This window comes from Rhipicephalus sanguineus, chromosome 4 (assembly GCF_013339695.2).
Source record: "Rhipicephalus sanguineus isolate Rsan-2018 chromosome 4, BIME_Rsan_1.4, whole genome shotgun sequence".
Classification (NCBI taxonomy): domain Eukaryota; kingdom Metazoa; phylum Arthropoda; class Arachnida; order Ixodida; family Ixodidae; genus Rhipicephalus; species Rhipicephalus sanguineus.
Genome location: NC_051179.1, coordinates 91,916,990 through 91,931,265, shown reverse-complemented (window position 1 = coordinate 91,931,265; position 14,276 = coordinate 91,916,990).

Here is a 14,276-nt window from a genome sequence, read left to right as displayed (position 1 = left end):
ACAGCGCATTTCTACGCCGCACCCGAGCTTCGACACGGCCACAACGCCTGCATTAACCGTTGGCGCTGTTTCTACCGGACAGACCGCGTAAATGCAACAAGTACAGCAGTTCGTCCGCGAAGAAGTGGAGCGACAATTGTCTATTGTGCCTAACATTCCGGCCAGTGCGCATACGCTGACTCCGACGCTCAGAAAAGCGATAGAAAAGCAAGTCTCTGACGCTCTGCCTTCCACCTACCATCACTCGCCTACCTCCGCACCTCTGCCTTACGCTGAGGTCGCCAGACGACCATCGCTGTCGCTACCACTCGTCACGGATTCTGCTCGACAGGCCAATGCCTTATACGCAGCAAGTCCGGCTGTACGCCCGGACCCGCCTCCTTTTCGCCGTCCCGCACCACCGTCCTCTAATCCTTGGCGCACACCCGACAACAGGCCGATCTGCTACTCCTGCCGTCTCCCTGGCCATGTCGCCCGTTTCTCTCGTCGTTGTGATTTCCGCCAAGGTGCTGGCGAAGAAGGTTAAGGCTACTATGGTACAGAGCCACCTCAGTCGAGTTCCTCCCAACATACGTCGGACACGTCATCGTCAAATCGTCGTGGCTTCGACAGGCATCGGTCACCCCCACCACGGCGCCGTTCCATTTCGCCTATGGTTCGTTGACCGCCACCCTTCCAAGCGGAAAACTAACCATCGCAGTTCCCGAGGCAAGAGCTGCACTCATATCGAAAACTTCAAGGCCTCGATTTCTATCCGCAAACGAAATAACCGTGCATATTGATGGTGTAGCTGTGCAAGCGCTCGTTGATACTGGTGCTGCTGTGTCCGTGTTGAGCGTTGAACTGTGCCGCTAGTTGAAGATGATTACGATCCCGCTTTCCGACGTTTCTCTCCGTACGGCAACTTCGCACCACATCCAACCTTTTGTGGCGTGCACAGCTCGGCTAGTCAAGCAGGACGTTTTGTATGCAGTTGAATTTGTTGAATTTTCACCATGTTCGCATGATATCATGTTGAGCTGGGACTTTCTTTCCGCTCATCATGCCGTCGTTGACTGTGCGCGTGCCGAACTAGAGTTGTCAACGATGTCTGAACTGCCGCTGTGTCAAACGCCGATGTATGACAGGCCCTCTGACCAGGCATTATCTTCGCGAGTCCTCGTCGCTGCGGACACTCAGATTCCTCCTCTGTCCTCTGTTCTTGTGCCACTCTCTCGCGACGGCGCGTCCTCTGTCACTGCCCTGTTTACACCCTCCGAAGCCTTTGGCTCTCGCAAGAGCTTCCTTCTCCGATTCGCAGCTGTCACTATAGAAAACTCTTGCGGCGCCATCTATATCACGAACCCGTTTTCTTCCCCAGCCACCTTATTCCGCGGCGAACTCATAGGTCACCTTGAGGAAATAGTTTCTGTTTACTCCAGGCACCTGCCTGATGGCTCGACAACTCCTCACGTCAACAGCATTACCTCTGATACCACTACCACTTCATCTCTCGCGGCATTCCTTCCAACGATTGATTCTGAACCCCCCCCCCCCCTGCTCAGTGTACCCAACTCTTGGCGCTACTTGATCGCTTCAAGACGTCATTTGACCATAACCAACGTTCTTTGGGCCGCACGTCTGCCATCATTCACCGCATTGATACCGGCACCCATGCACCTTTGCGACAGCGTCCGTATCGAGTCTCTCGCGCTAAACGCCGGGTCATCGACGAGCAGGTGAGCGACATGCTTCAACGTGGCGTAATACAACCTTCACACTGCCCTTGCGCTTCTCCGGTTGTGCTGGCGAAAAAAAGGACGGCAGCATCAGATTCTGCGTTGATTATAGGCGTCTTAATAAGATCACGCGAAAAGATGTTTACCCGGTGCCCAGAATCGACGACGCTCTCGATTGCCTGCAAGGAGCGGAGTTCTTTTCTTCTTTAGACCTTCGATCGGGCTACTGGCTGGTTCCTATGAATGAAGCCGACCGCCCCAAGACTGCGTTTGTAACTCCTGACGGATTGTACGAGTTCAACGTGATGCCGTTTGTCTGATGGACAACATCCTAAGAGGCCTAAAATGGAACACATACCTGTGCTATCTGGATGACATCGTCCTTTTCTCGAAGGACTTCGACTCCCACCTCAGTCGCCTCGCAAGCGTCCTCACTTGCCTTGCGGACGCGGGACTGCAGCTGAACTCAAAGAATGCAATTTCGCCGCACGCCAGCTTACCATCTTAGGGCACGTTGTCAGCAAGGATGGTGTCCGTCCCGATCCTGCAAAGCTTCGCGCTGTCCCCGACTTTCCCAGGCCGTCTGCACTAAAAGAACTACGTAGCTTCATAGGCCTCTGTTCGTGTTTTCGCAGATTTGTGCGCAATTTCGCGACAATATTCGCCCCACTCACACAGCTACTTGCCGACAACCAAGACATCTCGGCGTGGTCTTCCGCTTCCGACAAAGCATTCGGCTCTTTACGCCATCTTCTGGCATCCCCACCTATCCTACGGCACTTTGACCCGGATGCTGCAACCGAAATCCACACGGACGCTAGTGGAGTAGGCCTCGGCGCTGTTCTTGCCCAGGGTAAGTCTGGCTTCGACGAGTATGTCGTTTTCTATGCCAGTCGCACTCTCTCTAAAGCGTAAAAGAACTACTCAGTCACGGAAAAAGAATGCCTTGTCATCGTTTGGGCAATCGAGAAATTTTGACCCTACGTATATAACCGCCCATTCTACGTCGTGACTGATCACCACGCCTTGTGCTGGTTGTCGTCATTAAAAGCCCCATCTAGTCGCCTGGCTCGTTGGGCGCTCCGTCTTCAAGATTATGACATCCGTGTCGTCTATCGGACAGGCCGTAAGCATTCGGATGCCGACGCTCTTTCCCGTTCACCACTTCCCCATGAGTATGGTGTTGCGTCTATTTCCAGCTGTGATTGTTCATCTCTTGAACATGGCGACATGTCTTCTGAGCAACGCCAGGATCCATGGATAGCCTCTCTTCTATAGTATCTGTCTCAGGCGTCTCCACGTACAACCAACCGCTCGCTTCGACACTTTAAAATCCGTGACGGCCTCCTGTGCCGCCGAAACTGCCTGTCTGATGGCCGCAAATGATTGCTGGTAATCCCTCGCCATCTACGCTCCGACATCTGTACCTCCTTTCACGCGGATCCGCAATGCGCCCATGCTGGTGTGGTGAAGACATATGCACGCCTCTGGATTCGATACTACTGGCGCGGAATGTACCGCTTTGTTCGGCAGTACGTCCGTTCCTACTCCAAGTGCCAACGCCGGAAGAGCTCTCTGCACACGACGACAGGGCCACTCCAGCCGCTGCCTTGTCCTTCTCGGCAGTTAGACCACATTGGGATCGATTTGTATGACCCTCTACCGTACACACCAGATGGCAACCGCTGGGTGATCGTCCCTGTGGACCAACTCACGCGCTACACTGAAAATTCCGCGCTTCCAGTGGCTACAGCGCGTGAGGTCGGCTTGTTCATCCTTCAAAAGCTCGTTCTTCGGCATGGTGCGCCTCGCGACCTACTCAGTGACCGCGGACGTTCCTTCTTATCCGAAGCCATAGAAGTCCTCCGTGAATTTCAGTCGCAAACCAACGGGATAACCAAGCGCTTCAATCGATCACTCGGCGACATGCTCTCCATGTATGTTTCCGATGACCGCACGAATTGAGACCGCATACTGCCGTTTGTTACGTATGCTTACAACAGCGCCATTCAGTCTACTACGGAATTTTCTACGTTCTTCCTGCTTTATGGTCGGGATACTATTCTGTATCAGAAGCTACAACTCTAGCCGAAGCCGTCACTTATGCCGAAGAACGTCGGCAGCTCGCACGCTCGCTTACCACGCACGACCAGGCTCGCCATAAACTCTCCTGACCAAAACTTATCTCCTTCGTCATATTCGCCTGGAACGATCGTGTGGCTCCGCGTACCCTCATCTACCCCCGGCCTTCCCGCAAAGCTCGTCCCTAAGTATGACGGTCCTTACCGGGTCCTACGCCAGACTTCACTAGTCAACTACTTTATTGAGCCTCTTCAGCCACCTACGGATCAACGGCGCCACGGGCGCGAGACTGTTTACGTCGACCAATTGAAACCTCACTACGACCCACCAGTATTACCTGTGCCATAGGTCGCTAGGATGGCTCCTTTTCTACCGGGGAGTGATTGTAGTGATAAATACGGTTACCCTTAGAGAAACGATGAAGACGGTTGTTGTGGTTGGTGCTCGTGCTGGCTCCGTTTTAGGAACTGACTGCTGTCCCGTCGCTGTCCTGCCTATAAGACGCTCACCGTGCCTAAACCATTAAACGTATACTATCACTACCTACATGAAAAACGCATTCGGCGAAAAACGCATTCGGGCCACTGCGCATGCGCTCGGATGCGGACAAGCTTCAAAACCGGGCACGGCGAGCGGTCAAGGGGGAGTTGCCGGCTAACTGTCGTGAGGTGTGCGGGTGTGCGTGGCGTGACGCCCGCCGGGGCCAGGGCTGGCGGGACCGGCACGGAAGTTGTGAAAACGGTTAGCAAGTTTGTTCTTAAATCTTGAGGTCGTCTTATTGCTAATTGTTTTTATTGCGATAGCAATTATATGGACAGTCTCGGCTGGATTTCGCCGTCGCCGTCGCCGCCGTCATGCACCGTATATGTATAAGTATGTATATATGTATAAAAGCCCCAAAGAAAAATAATTCAGAAAAATGCTTCCGAAGCGCGGAATCGAACCAGGCACCTCTTGCTCCGCAGCGAGTGGCGCTATCCACTACGCCACGAAACACAGATCCTCCACGTAGCTAACGGCGAGTGTTATATACATACCCTTTACCGCTGGACGGACTCAGAGACGGCAGGCGATAATAAGCGTTTCTTCATTATCAGCGAGATGGCGCTAGCAGCGCGACGGGCGCATTTAAAAGTCGTCGTCGTCGAGCTCGCTCGCTTCTTATATTTGCGCAGCGAGAACATTGCCCTTCCGTTGTCTGCTCGCGCGGTTTTCTCGCGGTGAGGGGAAGAGGAATGTTTCACGCTTTCACCGTGATGTCCGCGCTCATGTTACCGAGCGTACGAAAGTCACTCGAGCTGAAGGGACGCCGCTAAACGAACAAACAGAAGATGAGCGCGAACTATCAAGTGTCACAGATCGACAGTTGAAGCACGCTAGTTTCCTTCCCTGCTTCGGCTGCCTTTGCGACAGGAACGCTGTTCAAACTGAGAGTATCCATTGGCGAGCCTCACTTCGTATAGCATTAATTTCTTGCTATCGCATTCATTGCTTCGCCCTTGCGGCGAAACTGTGACTTTTTTAGTTATTCCGACGTCTACGAGTGGCCTATTTCTTCGAGTAGATAGTGAACCCCACAACTGGCGCCCAACGTAAAATCGGCCCCGCCTACTATCAGCAAGAATGGACGCCGCATTGCAGATACTGCTGGAGACAATGGAGGGCCTCGACGTAGCCTCCGCAGTGTTCTGCGTGGCGAGGGCACGGGCCGATTTCGCTATCATGCAGCGAGGGGCGTGGCGATCCCGACCGTCGGCGGCGGAAGAGTGCTGGTGCACACGTTTGGGCAACCGGGCACACCGGCGGGTGAGGAGCCCCAGGTCGCAGGGGCGTAGCCAGGTGGAAATATTTCAGTTTTGCTTGCGTATATACACGCGCACATACAAACGCACTCAAGAACATACATAAAGTATGGTTGACCCCCCCGAAAAACATTTTTGGCTACACCCCTGCCAGGTCGACGTGGTCGATGTCGCGCAGAAGGACAACGCCGACGACGGTGAGGCGGGAATGAGCCAAAGCAAGTCCAATTCAAAGGGAGACGATGGCGAGGCCACCAGAAAAGACGAGAAGAACGCTTTATATGCAACAGAGGTTGGGCACGCCACCGATGATTCCGAGGCGGCCTTGGTGATGCAGGCCGACGACAATGTCGGCTTGAACACAGGCGTGGCCGCAACGATGGAGGAGGATAGAGCCACCGCGACGTCGAGTGTGTCGACGTCGACACCTGCCGCTACTACCAACTCGAGCACGGATGGCAAACAATGCCGATCTCGTCAAGACGGGGGCGCCTCCGTTCGGTCAAGGTTTGGCGCAGAATTAACAGTCCGAGAAGGAGCACAAAAATAACGTTAAATGGCCAGTACAAAGACGCAGATACCAGCCGCAGATGCCTGGAACGAGACAATCGCCATGAGAACGGCTGCTGCAGCAGATGTGGCGGAGGCCAAGCATACCGCCGAAGGCAGCAGCGCCGTGAACAAGAGGGCCGCTGCGCCAGCGACAAGGGCTGCAAACGCAGCCGCAGACGATGAGCCCGTTCGCAACCTGAGGGGCAGTGGGCTGGGCCGCACCAACCGAGCAGCCGACGTCAAAGCGCTGTTCAGCAAGCGCGGAAAGGTGTTGTCCGCGATGTTCGGCACTATCGACACGACTCCCAGCGCACCCAGTTTCGACTTACGAACATTGAGCGCCGCCGAGGGAGCGGACAACTACATCCAGCGCTGGCAGCTGGCACCGCACCGGACTGAGCGCCAACATGCTATTCGTCGAGTGCACGAAGCACCAGCACAGTGATGCCATGTGCAAGCTTCAGCCTAAGACAGACCGGAGCTGTTGCGTGGTCAACTGCGAAAACCGAGGACATCGTCAAGGAAGGCAGTGAAGCGAAGCCTTCTTTGGAGAGAGGGAATGTGTGGGGACCCTCCATAATAACCAGGTTATCGCCTTCGCCCATGTCAGCACCGGTAATGACATCGCCGTAATGTTTTAAAGTCGTCTTGTTACTAATAAATTGATTTTAGTTATTCCGACATCAACGAGCGGCCCATTTCTTGGAGTAGACACCGAACCCTACAGTATGTATGTATGTATATTGCCACGAGCATAAGATCGGCTGGTACTATTGCTGGTAGGCTTGTATATGCCGCTGTTGAAAAGATGATGAGGACGAACTTGTGAAAAAAACGATGAGATCGTATTGCCAGTCTAGAGAAGCATTGGAACGCTCTAATGGGTCGTCCTGTCGAGCGCCTTCTAGTGGGTCCGAGCGCGCCCCTCGTACTCGTGCTCGTGAGAGTGCGCGCTCCGTCGTGACTGTCGTCATCGTGCATTGTCGCCGTCAATCCCGCCGTCAATAAACGCCTTTACAGGACGAACTTCTGAAAAAGACAATGAGATCGTATTGCCAGTGATCGGACCAGCCTGACGTTCTGCTGTACTGCTAGTTACAGGTTTCCGTTACAGCATCACGTGACATTACTGGTGAAGGTGTGGGGTAGCAGTCTATGCATTGCGACCACTAGGAAGATCCCGACACCAGCATCCACACCTTGAAAGACCCAGCTGAGAGTCGGCGGCAATTAGTCCTACCACCCCAATTCGGCCCTCTTGCAAAACGCTCCACAACATGGCAAGCGCGACAATGTCAATCCAGACCGAACAGACGACGACCCCTCCTGCTCGATGGCTTTTCAACGCCCTGCGAACGCCAAGGCCCTTCCATGGGGACGCATACGAAGACGTTGAAGACTGGCTGTACCAATGCGACCGAGTCGCCGTCGCCAACCAATGGGACGAGCATCGGAAGCTCCGGTATGTCTACTTCTACCTGGAGCATTCGGCGCGCATTTGTTATGGGAACCGTGAAGCTGCCTTGACAGCCTGGCCGGAGTTTTGAACTCAAGGTGCACAGCACGCATCAAGTCCCGACCGGAAAGAAGCAGAACGTCTCCTGAATTCCAGGAATCAAAGACCAAACGAAAGCGTTGCCATGTTGGTTGAGATGTCTCGGCTGTTCCAGCAAGCTGAACCACAATGGCGAAATACAAGAAGGTATGCTTCCTGATGCGGGGCGTAAAAGAGCAGCTGTTTGCCGGAATTGTGCGCAACCGACCAGCTACCGTGGCGGAATTCTTTCATGAAGGCACAACCACGGAGCGAATGCTAAGACAGCCGTCATCACAGTACGAGTGGCTGAACAACCTTTCATGTCTGTCATCGGCTATGGCAACACCCGACGTCGCAACCATCAGGGACCTCGCGGAGCTACTGCGCGGCATCGTGCTCGAGGAGCTGCAAAAGTTTCGCGCAGTGTCTCCCCAATCCCATTTGGCTGCTCTAAGGCACATCGTCCGTGAAGAGGTATGGCAGCTGGTACAACCTTTGGTGGCGCCACCAGCCGAAGCTCCTTTTCTAACGTACGTGAAAGCTTTGCGCACTCCTGTGCCGGCAGTCAGCTATTCCCCCCGACCGCCTACCTTGCAGACGCCGCAGCACTTCTCGGGCCCGCCGCATGATGAGCTCGCGAGTTAATGTGCGGCGCGCTCTCGACAATCGGCCGCTTGGCTACCATTGTGATGAGCGAGGTCACATGTACCGCGAGTGTTCGTACCGACAGATGGGTCTCCCTGGCTTTCGGCCAAGTGCTCGTCGACCCCGTGATGTACGGCCCCGCGGTTTTTCCGAGTACTTGACAAGCCTTCAATGTTCGAATCGTCAGTGACGCAAATACCACTTTCCGTGACCTCGATGTTCTACATCCCCGGGTCAACACTCCACATTCGCCGATGTTGCAGGGCGATCGCCTAGGTCCCCTAGCCCACGCCGGGGAAACTAGGAACAGCGGCCTCCGGGGGTGGGACCGCTGTTGAGCGATCGTTAAAACATCCTCCTCCGACGGGTCCGCTGACATCCGACTATTCCTTTTCGCCGACACCTCCCGTCGACGACAAAGGCACTTGCGCTGAGATTTCCGCTCTTTACGACAACCATCCGGTAACTGCTCTGGTCGACACTGGCGCCGACTATTCTGTTATCAGCGCTGAACTCGCTGCTGAACTACGGAAGGTTACGACTCCTTGGGAGCATGGGCCAAAGCCAATACAGTCGATGTCAATCCGAAGCTGTCATGCGCGCAGGGGGAGGAAATTCATTGCATTCTAGACATGTTTAGTGACTGTTTCGCGTCTACATCCAAAATAAAGCAAATCCCGACCGCGAAGCACCGCATTATAACAGACCCTGCTGAATGGCCAGAACGTCAGCATGCCTACCGAGCGTCAAAAAATAACAAGAGGTCATACGTACTAGGGTGAAGCAGATGTTCGATGACGACGTTATCCAACCCTCGACCAGTCCATGGGCGTCCCTCGTCGTACTGGTAAAGAAGCACGGCACTGTTCGAGTTTGTCGATTACTGGAAACTCAACAAAGTGACAAAGAAAGACGTCTACCCTCTTCTACGCATCGACAACTCTGTAGACCACCTTCGATATACGCAATATTTCTTCTCCATGGATTTACGAAGCGGCTACTCTCAGGTCGTAGTTGATGAACATGACCGTGAAAGGCGGCGTTCATAACTCCTGCCCGAGCTTCTTGGTTGCACTAGTGTGGTTGCACTTAAGGGGAGACGACACACCGCGTCTTCCCTTCTGTCTTCGTCCCAGTAGTTGGCTAAAACCCCTCGCTAAAGTTCCTCGGCCACCTTGTTAGCCACGATGGCATTTTGCCGGACCCAGATAAAACATTGGCTGTCGCTGCATTCCCACCACCTGCCAACAAACGTGGCGTGCGTCGATTTTTAGGCCTCTGCGCATACCACAGATGATTTGTGCAAAATTTTTCATTCAAACATAGCCGAACCCCTGACCCATCTCACAAAAAAAGATGTTCCCTTTGTGTGAGGCCCTGAGCAAACACACACTTGCTCCGAGTTTCAGCACCGTCTTCAGGCTCGGCCCTTACTCAGACACTTCGATGAAGGTGCCGACACTGATCTGCACACAGATGCCAATAACATTGGCCTTAGTGCAGTCCTCGTGGAGTGGCTAGACGGCGTCCAACTTGCTATTGCTTATGCTAGCAGCATTATCATCTGCGGAGGTGAATTACTCAACCGCGGTAAAGGAATGTCTAGCTGTTGTCTGGGTGATATCAAAGTTCCGACCGTACATGTAGGCCGCCCGTTCAGATTTGTTACAGATCATTACCTCTGCTCTCTCGAGAATCTCAAATACCCTTGAGGACGTCTGGCCAGGTAAAGGTTACGCCTGCAAGAACTCGACTTAACAATCGTTTACAAGTCTGGCCGGAGACATACTGAGGAGGATTGCCTATCGCGCGCTCTCCATACAATGACGTCAACTGATGACAACGATCGTTCTCCGCCATGGAGCACCAGCAGTTGTAATAACCGATCGTGGAGCAGCTTTCACCGCCCAGATGATGGAAGACGTCATGCAGCTTAGAGGAACCACTCATCGGAAAAATACTTGAAAGAACATGAGCTTGGGCATGTTGGTAATACATCTTTACACCTGTAGCGCACCGAAGGGACAGGAACACAAATAAACGACGTGGACGCAGCGCTGCGTCCATGTCGTTTCTTTGTGTTCCGGTCCCTTCGGTGCGCTATAGGTGTTAAAATGAAACACTATTACATACCACCCACAAAGCACTCAACAATACGCTCGCCGACATGCTATTCATGTGCGTTATGCTCTGTTCTACATCACGTTCGTTTACAACACCGCTGTTGAAGAAGCTACTGGGTTCACAACGTTCGGTTGCTTCACGGCAGGGGAGCCACTACAATGCTCGATGCCATGCTCCTACCCGACAGGTACGACATTAGTGTCGATAAGAATGAATTCATCCGAATCGCGGACGCAACTCGCGAGCTTGCATTCGAGCGAATCAATAACCCGCAACGCATAGGCTCCCAGCGGTACAATGCCCGTCATCGCGAGTTTATTTACCAACCCGGTGATCAAATATGGATATGGATTCCCATTCGCCAACGGGGCCGGTGAGAAAAGTTATTACACCGCTATTTTGGTCCCTATGGAATTATCCGTCGCCTCAGTGAACTACGAAGTTCTACCGGAAGACAGAGCTCGTCGATCCCGTCCTTGAAAGCAGACAGGCATCGAGCCTGTATATATAGGCTCGATAGGCACGAGCCCTTGAAATTAACACTTCTTTCCTATATATATATATATATATATATATATATATATATATATATATATATAATAGATAATGCGCAATACGGCTGACGGCGTGAGAGAGGCTTGCCTCCCCACTCGTGAACGAGTTGTTACGCCACTGTACATTACCATTCCAAGTCGATACTTTTACATGGCACTGCCCTGTTACACTAATGAAAAACAGCTCAATCATTAATTACCATGTAGCTTGACGACTATTTATGTGTCTGCTTTTGCATGGCATATTGTAGCGATTAAGAGACATAGAATCTAAACGAAAACTGGATTACTGCCGCCCGGTATCTTGAATCCTACTTTTTTCATATATATGTGCCGTCACCCAGCACAAAACGTATTTCTACATAATCTAGAAAATCTAGAAAGTTTTGCCTAAGAGTGTCACAATTACGGCATATAATACTAAGAAATCTACGAATCACCTGGCAGCATAGGCCCTGTGGCTTTGTGGTTACCGATTTACTTACCCAGTTTTTCTAGCTGCTAGCTAGTAAAAGAGGCGCCGCGAAGGTAATAAACTACGCGTGAAACAAGTAAATAACTGCATGTACGCATCTCCTAACAATAAAAGTTTAAGAGGCTGAACCATTGCTTATATGCAGGCTATGGAATCAAAGGACGTGACCTCGGACTACCCGTTCAACTACCCATTCAATCCAAAGCTCACCAAAGTAAGTCTTATATATAACCACAAGAACTTTCTATTACTCTACTATAGCGCTGCATGTTTTTGAATTATCCTCCTGTGCGCACGTTTGCCCAGTCTTCGACGCATTATAGTCGAGCTTTACTTAGTCCCGCATCCAAGAAGTCTTACATATCTCCCGAATGCTTCCGAATACCGCCCAGCCTCCGAACTTTTCAATGTTCCGAAGAATTCCGCCAACTAGCACGTTCATTTCCGTCAGGCGCACAATGCCTTTTAAAAGAACGACTTCACCAGGACAAGCCTCCTCACACCTTCCCTGTTGGCTCGTTTGTATGGGTTTCTATTCCGTGCCAGCACCCCGGCCTCTCCCGAAAATTTGCACCCAAGTATAACGGTCCGTAATGAATCGTTCAATGCACGTCGTAAGTCAACTACATCGCAAGTCAGTGACACTTCTCACCGACAGACGCTGTCATGGTCGTGAACAGTCCCTATCAGACGCTTAAAGCCATACTATAATCCTCTTGTTCTTGCATTGCCTTGAGTTGACATGACAGGATGGCTCCTCTTCGCCGCTGGCGCAAATGTAGGGGGTAAAGATTAAGGGGGCATCGAATGGGTGCAGAGGAGGAGCCTGGAGAGGGCGTGATTGACGCCCTCGAACCATTGCTATGCCCTTGAACCGACGCGCGTCGTGTCTTCCCTCTAGACTGGCCGTTACGTCTCACAGGGCTAGCGGGGAACGCGTTGAGACAGCCAGGCGAGCGTCGAAGAGCTATTTGTCGATATGGATGGATGCTACGAGCGAGGCTCGCGCAAAAACCGCCACCTCACGGTGTGTTAAAGCGAAGCTCGTTGACGAAATTCTATTAAAAACGCGCCGAATGGGACAGTCGTTGCAACGGCGCGTTCTTTTTCTTTTTTCGAGCATGGTGGCACAGATGTCCCTACCCCGTTATAAAGGGGACGATCATAGCATCCATCCAACCAAGAACACTGTGAGAGGCAAGTGTTAAAGATAAAAGGGGCGTGCACGTCGCCTCCGTAACGTGTTTGGCGGTAGCTCAGTGGGCTAAACGCCCGCCAGCTATCGTCGCGGACCGAGAGGTCATGGGTTCGATTCTCGTCAACGGAACTTTCTCTTATAGTTTTTTTTCTTTGCCATCTGATGGCATTCATTTTGATGACGAACTTCCGTGACGGAAACAGTCATGTCGCGCAATACCAATTTTGGCGTATATTAAGCTAGCGAAACGGCCGCCTGCGCTCCATGAGCGTGGCACGTAAGTCATGCTTTATATGACATGAATTATTTATGTTCGTCAGACAGTCACATCGCTCAATACCAATTTTGGTGTATATCAAGCTAGCGAAACGGCCGCAACGCACCGTGAGCGTGGCACGTAAGTCATGTTGTGCATGACATGTGTGTCATGATTTTCATGTTACCACCTGTTATTTGTGTTCGTCACAGTCACGTCGCGAGATACCAGTTTTGGTGTATATCAAGCTAGCGGAACGGCCGCCAGCGCACCATGAGCGTGGCACATAAGTCATGCTGTACGTGACATACGTGTCATGATATTAAGTCAACTCCTGTTATTTACGTTCGTCACAAAGTCACGTCGTGAGATACCAATTTTGGTGTATATCAAGCTAGCGAAACGGCCGCAAGCGCACCATGAGCGTAGCATGTAAATCATGCTGTACATGGCATGAGTGTCATGAATTGCACGTAAGAACATGTCATTTATGTTCGTTATACACTCTGGTCACGCCATACCAATTTTGGTTTATATCAAACTAACGAAACGGCCGCAAGAGCACGAAAACAGTGGCATGTAAATCATGTCGTTCATGACATGGATATCATGGTTTTCATGTTATGACCTGTCATTTATGTTCGTCATAAAGTCGTGTTACGCCGTACTAATTTTGGTGTACATCCTATTAACGAAACGGCCAGGAGAGCACAAACTCGTAGGCGGCTAGATAGACAGATAGATACGCTCAAAGTCGCAGAAGTTCGCTAACAAATGCTTCGCATTTAATACGTAGTGAGAGTCTTGGTGGACCCCGGCATAAAACACTTTCGTGTTAAAAATAAATCTCAAGAGGGTAAATTTGCAATGGGTGTCCCCTTCCCCTCAGCCTGAATGCAAGAATGGTCAGGACGCATCTTTTTTTATTATGCCACTGCTGCTGGCCATGTCAGGCCATGTGCGCAGTAGTAGCAGTCCGTCCGACGTGCAGCCTGCGTACCACCGACGGCGTCGGCGCAATCTGAGAGACACCTGTTGTAAACAGTATTTTAAGGCTTTATATACATAACATTCTTTACACCTGGTGTGACTATTTAGTTCATCCCGTCTTCGCTGCATCGTTCGATTTGTTGAATGTAGTTAGATATAAGTAACATTAAACCTTTTCGTATGACAGGAGTATCACACACTGCTCCTCTTTGTTTTTTCATCAATTATGCTCTTCATTTAGCTCTGTCTGTCGCTTTATTTCCAGTTATATTTGCCGAACATCACTCAAAAAGTGTTCGGCGTTGACTTGACCGGCAAAGTTTTCGCGAGATACCAAGCAGGG